We start from the raw sequence: 8239 nt of genomic DNA on the forward strand, positions 1-8239 counted from the left end.
CCAATCCAAACCAGTTTTTTTTAAAAACTTGTTCTAAAAAAGGACTCAACCTCCAAACCAGAATCAGCTTCTTTTATTGTCATTAGAGTGAAAATTAAAAAAGAGAAGTGCTGCCTCTTCCTGTTTAGGACGAATGCCTCCATGAGTGAACAGGAGAATAAACCACTCCTCTCTGGGTGTTTGATGTCAGCATCCAGCCTCCATCATCAGAGGAACATCAAAGGAAGTCAGGCTTGGAAAGAAAGCAGCCGGCAAATGGGGGCATCTGGTGAGGGGTCTGGTGCAGTTTGTCAGTGAAACAGTCAGCGGTTCTGATGTTGGCGGTCCCAATGTCAGAGTCCCGATGTCAGAGTCCTGATGTCTCAGGTCCTGATGTCAGAGTCCCGATGTCAGAGTCCTGATGTCAGAGTCCTGATGTCAGAGTCCTGATGTCAGAGTCCTGATGTCTCAGGTCCTGATGTCAGAGTCCTGATGTCAGAGTCCCGATGTCAGAGTCCTGATGTCTTAGGTCCTGATGTCAGAGTCCTGATGTCAGAGTCCTGATGTCTCAGGTCCTGATGTCAGAGTCCTGATGTCAGAGTTCCGATGTCAGAGTCCCGATGTCCGAGTCTTGATGTCAGAGTCCTGATGCTGGCATACCCACCTGTTAATGAAACAGAGCATTCACCATCAGTCACTCAGCCCCCCCCCCACCACACAGCTTCACAGACATTTTGGGTTCAGGATCACTCCCGCTGTGGTTTAACTCCGACATCTGGAGCTCTGGTGGAACCCAGACGTCCTCACGTTCTGCCTGTCCTCCCTTCAGTTTCACCATGACTGCGCGGTGAAAGCTTCCGTCTGTGGCTGCACTCCAGACTCCCGGAGTGTTGCGTAAGATAAAGATGGAGGAGAGGGGCTGGGGGTCACGGGGTGTGAGTTTAACCTCTAGTCTGTGGCACCAATTAACCTCCGAAGGAGGAACAAGCACCTCTGGTAACCCCGGTAACCTGCGGCGAACGTGTTGCTTCCAGCCGGATCTCGCCGGAGGATCTGGGAGCGGGAGAGTGAAGGCAAACGGGGCTGTGAGGGCGCCGCCTTCGCCCCCGAAAACCCAGAAGCTGAGCAGATGAATGGCGAACTGCGTCTGCTTTAGTTAATAAACCGGTTCGGGTTTGCAGTGGAAGGTTTGCTGGACTCTCTGCTGGATTTGGGGAAGTTTAGAGAAAAATGGATTCAACTAAAAAATAAATAAGTTATTTATAAAATAGACTTTTAAATTCAGAAAATAGATTACGGTGGGCTGTGCTGCAGTGGACGACACCCTGCGCTCCAACAGGTTGGCTCCTGTGTTTGCTGCTCACATCCAGAAGAGCTTCAAGGTGAAAGTGGTCATGTGACGTGGAGCAACAGGTAGAATCTTCAAGGTGAAAGTGGTCATGTGACGTGGAGCAACAGGTAGAATACACAAACAGGAAAAATGTTGGAAGTTAAAATGCATTAAAACCATCAGAGACGGACGCCAGTTCAAACACAAACGGTCTCATGGAAGGTTTTTAAAACCAGATTCTGTTAACATCAAAATATCTTTATTTCTACATTCTCTATTCAATTTAAAACTATATTCTGGACTTCTTAACGTCTGTTTAGTATAATACTCCACAGATTTGTTTGACAGTTTGTTCACATTTTCTTTTTCTTTGGTTCATTATTTTTATTTGTTAAAAACATGGAAGGCAAAGGTCGCCACCTGGACACATCCAGGGACCAAACCCCACAGAGAAATGCTTCACTTACATTATTTCTGCTCCGTTTACTGTCCAAAGGAAGTTTTATTTTGAAAAACCCGGCTTCTACTCCACATCCGTCTGTGATTGATGCAGATGGAGATGCTCTCTTTGGTCACACGTCTTACAAACATCCACTTCCTTCTTAACCGTAGAACACTTTAGCTATAAAGAGTTACACCATAACTTTAGCCGGGTCATTTTTACCCGATATAATGCACCCAATAAAACGTATTTGTCATGAAAAATAGATCAAAATATGACAACACTTGATAAATTAGAGCAGTTTTCTTAAATTTTCAACTGTGGTTTATGTAACACAATGGAGAATATGAACATAGGAAGGTTCTAAAAACATGCTCAAAGATTACTGAAAAATTAGGACTTAGAAAACAAAAAAAATTGTAGAAAAATAATAAAAATAATATTAATATTGTAGACTTGGTCTTGGTCTATCCATTCCTGGGTCATGTGGGACTTGAGGGACCGTGACACACTTGTGTCAATTCTTTTGCTCGGGTGAAAATCACCCAGCGATAGTTCTCTAGGGTTAAAGCAGAAATGAAAGCTCCTAAAGTAACTTTAGAGAAAAAAAAATCTGACTTTTACCAGGAGACTTTACTCATAATATGGATTTACTGCGAACCCACGGTTCATAAAACGTGACCCTGATGTTAAAAGGATGCTGCTAATAAAGTTGTGGATTCATATTTATTTGAGTATCTAGAAAATACCCGTTTTCGTGGCAGTTGTATCCGATCATTTATCATCTTAAAGAGTCTGATGGTATTGGTCATCTCCGTTCCCAAACTTCTCTTTAAAGTCTCCACAAACATTTCCAGCTCCTCCGTGGAGAACCGTGAAGTTCCCGGCCGACCCCCCCAGCCCCCTGGGACCCCTGCTGTCACCCTCAGAGCGCCTGAGCTGAACCGTGTGCTGTGTGGGGGGGCCTTCAGACCTGTCTGGTGACAGAAATATTTCCTCCTGAGTTCCAGCAGCCGCACTGCCCTGAAGCTTTCTGCCGTGAACAAAAGAAATGAAGTGTCTCATCACGCCGTTTCAGCCGCACTGGCGTCTGTGAAGCACCTCCTTTATATATTATGGATGGAAAACAGATTGATAAGAAATGGAGGGCTTGGAGTGCAGCGTGATTCAGCCCAACATGCATCATTTACCAATAAACTGCAGTTTGTTTACTCCCAAAAATCAATGCGTGTCTGGAAAAACGCTGTTTTACAAGTAAGATGCGGCCCTTCATTTGAAAGAGGCTCTTTGGGCTTCAAACTGCTGCTTTAGCCTGGATTCATTATTAACTCACAAAGTGCACATCTGTACTCCTCCTGCGAATCACTTCAGACGTGCCGAGGCGTGACTTCAATGCACAATCATCTAATCCTCAGAAAATCACGCTTCATCACTGACAGCCATTACTTATGGATGACTGTTGTACTCCAACAGAAAAGTTTTGTAGCTTAAAATCCAGACGGTTTCACATTTGAGAGTTTTAATGTTTAAATTGTCTTTTTTCATGTTTTGTTTCTTTTAGTTTTTTTTGTTGTTGTTAAATAGTTGATGTAATGAAGCTGCGTGTCGGAGATAAGAGAAGTCGTGTTTTGTGCTAGCGGCTAAAAAACTTAAAACCAGCAAAACACCTTCATACCTGTTTGGAATCAAAGCTGCAGTTTCTGCTGGATTCTAGACGCACACGTTCTCTGGTTCAGGGCAGGAGGGAAAGTTCTGAAGGACTCGGAGGTCACAGAGCGAGGCGGAAACACCAGAGACGAGATTCAGATCCGTTTGGGTTGAAGTTAAAGCCGATGAGCAAACGGCTGTGCTAACATTTCACCAAAATGTGTGAAGGTCAAATCCTCCTTTCATCTCCATCCCGTCTTTATTTAGATTCACATCTGAGACGACGGTGATGACCTCTTACTGCTCACTCAATGCATAAACATCCCACAATCCACAGGGAAAATGTCCGACCAGTTTAGCTTTTCCTCCACAAAAATCCGGATTTCAGTTTTTTCTCTCGTATTTTTCTGATTGGACTTTTTTATCTATTTTTCAAACATTTCTTTAAAAGCATATTTCCTTTTGCTCAACACCTCAAAATGCTTTAGATATTAAATAAATAGATAATATGTGCGCACATTAACAAACAGAAGCAAAAGAATCCGTCTGTAAAATCAGGAAACGACAGCAGCAGCAGAAGAGAAACTGAAGTCAAAGTGAAGCTAAAAAGACAGAAGAGGACGTCTGCACGTCCTTCAGGTGGTTCCACAGGTGAGCTGGAATGAGACCTCCACCTGAGGACTGAAGGACGAAAATAAGCTAAAAACAGTTCTGATCATTAAGAAACAGAAGTAAAAACCTTAAAATGTGATCTTTATTTTTGATCTTAAACACGAGCAGCTGAGATGGACAATCTCCACCCAAAGAGGAAGGAGAGCTCCATGTTTCTGACCTTCCTCCCATCTTCCATCAGAACCGGTTTTCCACATTTTTAAGTGTAAAGATGTTTTTCTGTTGTTGCACGTGTCGTCTGTGAAGCTTTGGCCCATCGAACACTGAGGGAACCGTTTGAGTTTTCTCAGTCCGTCTCAGTCTGCCAGCGTCGGCTCTTCGTCTTCTCGTTTGAGTTTCTCCTAAAACCTCGTTTTCCAGACGTTTGCCTCAGAATGATGTTAAAGTCAGAAATCAGCTGCGTTTCCGTCTGAACGTCTGTGGAGCTGCAGGTTGTGTTTCCACTAATGAAGCTTCGTTTTAGAGAGGACTCCTCCTGGAGAAGCTTCCTCTGGTTTCTGTAGTTCTCCTGAAGCCTCGTCATCCTCTCGCTCACAGTAGAAATCACAAAAGCTTTTCTTGTTTGCTGGAGCTTCATCCTCACTCACAGACTCTTTACAAATGTGAGAAGTCTGAACGCGACGGCGGCGGATCCGACCTTCACGGCTGGAGCGTTCGGCGATGAAGACGAGGCTTCAGCTGAGCATGAAACACGCCGACCTTATAAATATTGATGCGTTTTCCTTGTTGTTGCAGATGTTTTATCAATGTTATGAGTCAAACACTGCTATAGACATACTGTATGAATAGAAGTGGTTGTTGCTGTTCTTTACAGACGGGGGGGTGGGGGGGGTGCATTTATTTACATGATATTTACTTTGTTTATTTTGTTTTTTCTGCCAGTACCTCAGAACAGAACCGTCAAACTGGGTTTCAGAACCTCCACATCTTCTGGTTAAAGTTTAGGTGGCAGTTTGCCTAAAAATATAAATATATAACATTTTGCTTTTATAAACCATTAAAATAAAAAACGTTTTGAGGTCAGAAACCTGATCCAAACATAGTCCAGAACTCAAACCAAACGAGTTTTGAGTTCGGGTCTCTGTGATCCAAACTGACTGATTTTATGAATGAACTCAAACAGAAATCAGCTCAGAGACTCTCAGAGAATCTACCTTGACGTTTGTGTCCGTGGAGTTTTATATATTTCTAAGAGCAGAAAGAGAAACCGCTGAGTCATGTTTGTCTCTCCAGAAGGTTCGTGGGCTAGATGTTGATGGGTATATTTATATAGGAACACTGCTAGTGATGCCTTGTTTTCTGTACAGTTTTATGTACATGCAAGTGTAGGTTTTCAAAAGAAGAGAAGATCTATATTCACACAGTAAAGGGAACCTGACCCTGTAGGATCAGCCCAGTACTGTAGTACTGCTGAGTCATGCTCAGAGACTCCGCCCCCATCCACTCACCTTCACTGCGTTTCTTTCCTCACTTCGTCTGTTTTGGAGGGAGTCGGCTGACGTGTTCGTTTGATCTTTTATTCCCATCTGCATGTTTGAATTTCAAAATGTGGCTTTTTGGTTTATTTTGCTGAGCGAATCAAAGAAACAATATCTTGTAATTATTCCTTCCTCATAGCTTTACAATAAAAACATTCAGTCAAAGAAGCTCAAAGCTGCGTTGTGATTCTTTCAATAAAGATGATTCAAAATCCTGCAGTTTGTTTGTGCCGTTCTTCCAGAGGTTAAGAGAAAAAAACAATAGTTTTTATAACTTTTAACCATAAAAATCATCATGTGAAAAAGAAAACTGAACTGATTAGAGTCTGATCAGAAAGAAAACTGTCTGGATAAGACAGGAGAGGAACTGAGAATCCAGATGTTGAAGCTGCTTCATGTCAAACACAATTCAACTGACGTGCTTCACTGAAACCTTTCCAACCCGCAGAAACGGTCACAGACTTCAGCAGTTAAGACGTCTCATCGACATGTCTGAGCTGCAGCTCCTGCAAGAGCTGCGACAGTTACAGGAACTGCGGCTGCGGCTGCGGCTGCGGCTGCGGCTGCGCGAGCTGCAGCACATTCTTCCAAACTCTTCAGGTTTTGGGTTGAAAGCAGATCTTAATGTGACAGAGATCGACAATGAGATGAACAAACAGATGGAAATCTGTTATGAACTGTAGGATATTTTATAATAAATTATATTTAATATAAGTGACTTTATTTGTTAAAACAATAATAACAAACTTTGATAAAAATGCATTTATTGTACTAAGTACTTGTGTTGTTCACAATGTACTTTTGAAATTTGAATCATCTAACAAAATAATAAATGATGTTATGAAATGATCATCGATAGATTTGGACGCAGCGTATTTTTTTCCACCCAAAGTGCTTCACAAATCCGCTCAGACCCCCACAGCGCCGGCGGTGTGGACCTGCTGGTACTGCATCATCTGGAGATCCAGATCTGGAGGTCCTTCCTTCCTTCCTCTCAGTCAGAAGCTTCTGTTGAGTCTTTGTGTTCCAGCTGGTGATATATGTGTTTTCATCCTGAGAGAACGTGACGTCACCTAAAGATCTGAGAGGACCCTCCCCTCATCAGTCTCCGCTCGGCACTGACTTCCTGTCCTCTCCTCTCCACGTTCTGGAGAAATCGTCTCATCTCAGCTCCTTCACTTTTATTGGATTCCACTCGAGGAAATTGACTGGAGAAACCTGGAGTTGCAGTGTGTCGTGCCCTAAAGCGAGACACCACCCAATCACATTTCAATAAAAACAATCCCTGCGTGCGGCTGCCGGCTGTGAGAATATCAAACGCACTCGCAGGGAGGCGTTTACGCCGCGCTGCTTATAGCGCTGCTGCTGTTGCATCGCATTACAGCAGTAAATTGAAATTCGGGGCAAAATGATTAAACTCGTTGCCACACAATATTTCTGGGAACAACAAATGAAAATAAGATCAGGGCTTGTTTTGGAGAGGATGACACAGTTGCAGCAGGTTGCCTTCTCTTCTTCTCCCCAAAGGTTTCATCACTTTACCCCGTTTCTCATCGTGGGCTTCATTGAGGCCGTTTGTCTGCTCTTGTCTGCTTTCTGCGTTTAAAGTCTCTTTTCATTTGTCTTCCTCACTGTTTTCCTCTTCTTCTCTCTCCATGTTTGCTTCTTTTTTTGATATTTTCTCTTTTAAACTCATCAAGTCTCTGAAGTCTGTGATGTTTCCTCGTCGTTCCTTCTTCACTTCTTCTCCATGATTTGATCTTTTCTTTCTGCATCTCCATTCTTCCTCTTCTCAGGATGAATGATCTTTTTTTTTACAGACTCTCACTTTTCCATCTCTTTTTCCATCTTTCCGGTCCACCCTTCCTTTCATCTCAGCTTCATCTCCTCGTTTCCTCCTTCTTCCTCCTGCTCCTCCGTTCTTGTGGTTTCTCTGCAAAGTGAACCCAAAACAGGAAACAGCTGACGATGTGAGACGAAACCGGATCGATTCTCTGTGGTCAAACGCGGTCTAACGAGGAGAAACTGGAGTCCAACCACGGATGGAGAAGAGGAAGCGAGCTTCGTTTTCAGGTGATGAAGTCTCATCAGAGGGAAGGTGGCCCCAAATGGTTTAAGAGTGGCAGAAAAGGTGAGCCTGGACGGGTTTGTCTGAAGTCGCTACAGAGGAGCTCACGAGCTCCAGATAGTGGAGCTTGTTAGCTCGCTACAGGGTCGGTCGCTAGCTGACTAGCTCGCTACGCTGTCCACCGGGTGTCTGGCTAGCATAGAGAGCCTTACCCACAGAGTCTCCACTTAAGCCCATGTGGACAATCACAGGTGGGGTCACCACGGAAACTGCAGACAAACCCTTTGGGGCCCAAACGTTCTTCCACTTTTAAACCGCATGGACCCACTTGGCTTTGCTGGCTGTGGGAATTCAAGATTTTAAACATCAACTAAACTTTCTCTCTGTTGAATGAACAGCAAAGGATTCTGGGAAAATCTGCAGTTTTTCTGCAGGTTGGTCCTCAGCTGTTCCTGTTTCAGATCATCTCAGCTGTTCGGTTGACCGTCATGGATTCTGATCGATACACTTTTCTGTCATAATTCAGGTCCATCGTTTTATTTTATTCAACCTTTGTTGTACCAGGTGATGAACCCATTGAGATCAGGATCTCTCTTTCAAAGGTGACCTGGGCTGAAGCTCAG

At 43.7% G+C, this 8239-nt stretch overlaps 1 protein-coding gene across 3 annotated transcripts in view; it reads left to right on the plus strand.

Annotated features, from left to right (window-relative positions):
• LOC112137819 (protocadherin-1) overlaps positions 1-5717 on the plus strand; it is a 164092-nt gene extending 158375 nt beyond the window's left edge. For 2 of the 3 annotated variants that reach the window (XM_036213797.1, XM_024260325.2), the window contains one exon: positions 15-5717. The gene's annotated coding sequence lies outside the window, so the exon portion shown is untranslated. The remainder of the gene's footprint in view (positions 1-14) is intronic. The other variant, XM_024260324.2, reaches the window with a different exon arrangement.
• The last annotated feature ends 2522 nt before the right edge of the window (positions 5718-8239 follow it).

The sequence above is a fragment of the Oryzias melastigma genome, linkage group LG10 (genome assembly GCF_002922805.2).
Source record: "Oryzias melastigma strain HK-1 linkage group LG10, ASM292280v2, whole genome shotgun sequence".
In the NCBI taxonomy this organism is placed as follows: Eukaryota; Metazoa; Chordata; class Actinopteri; order Beloniformes; family Adrianichthyidae; genus Oryzias; species Oryzias melastigma.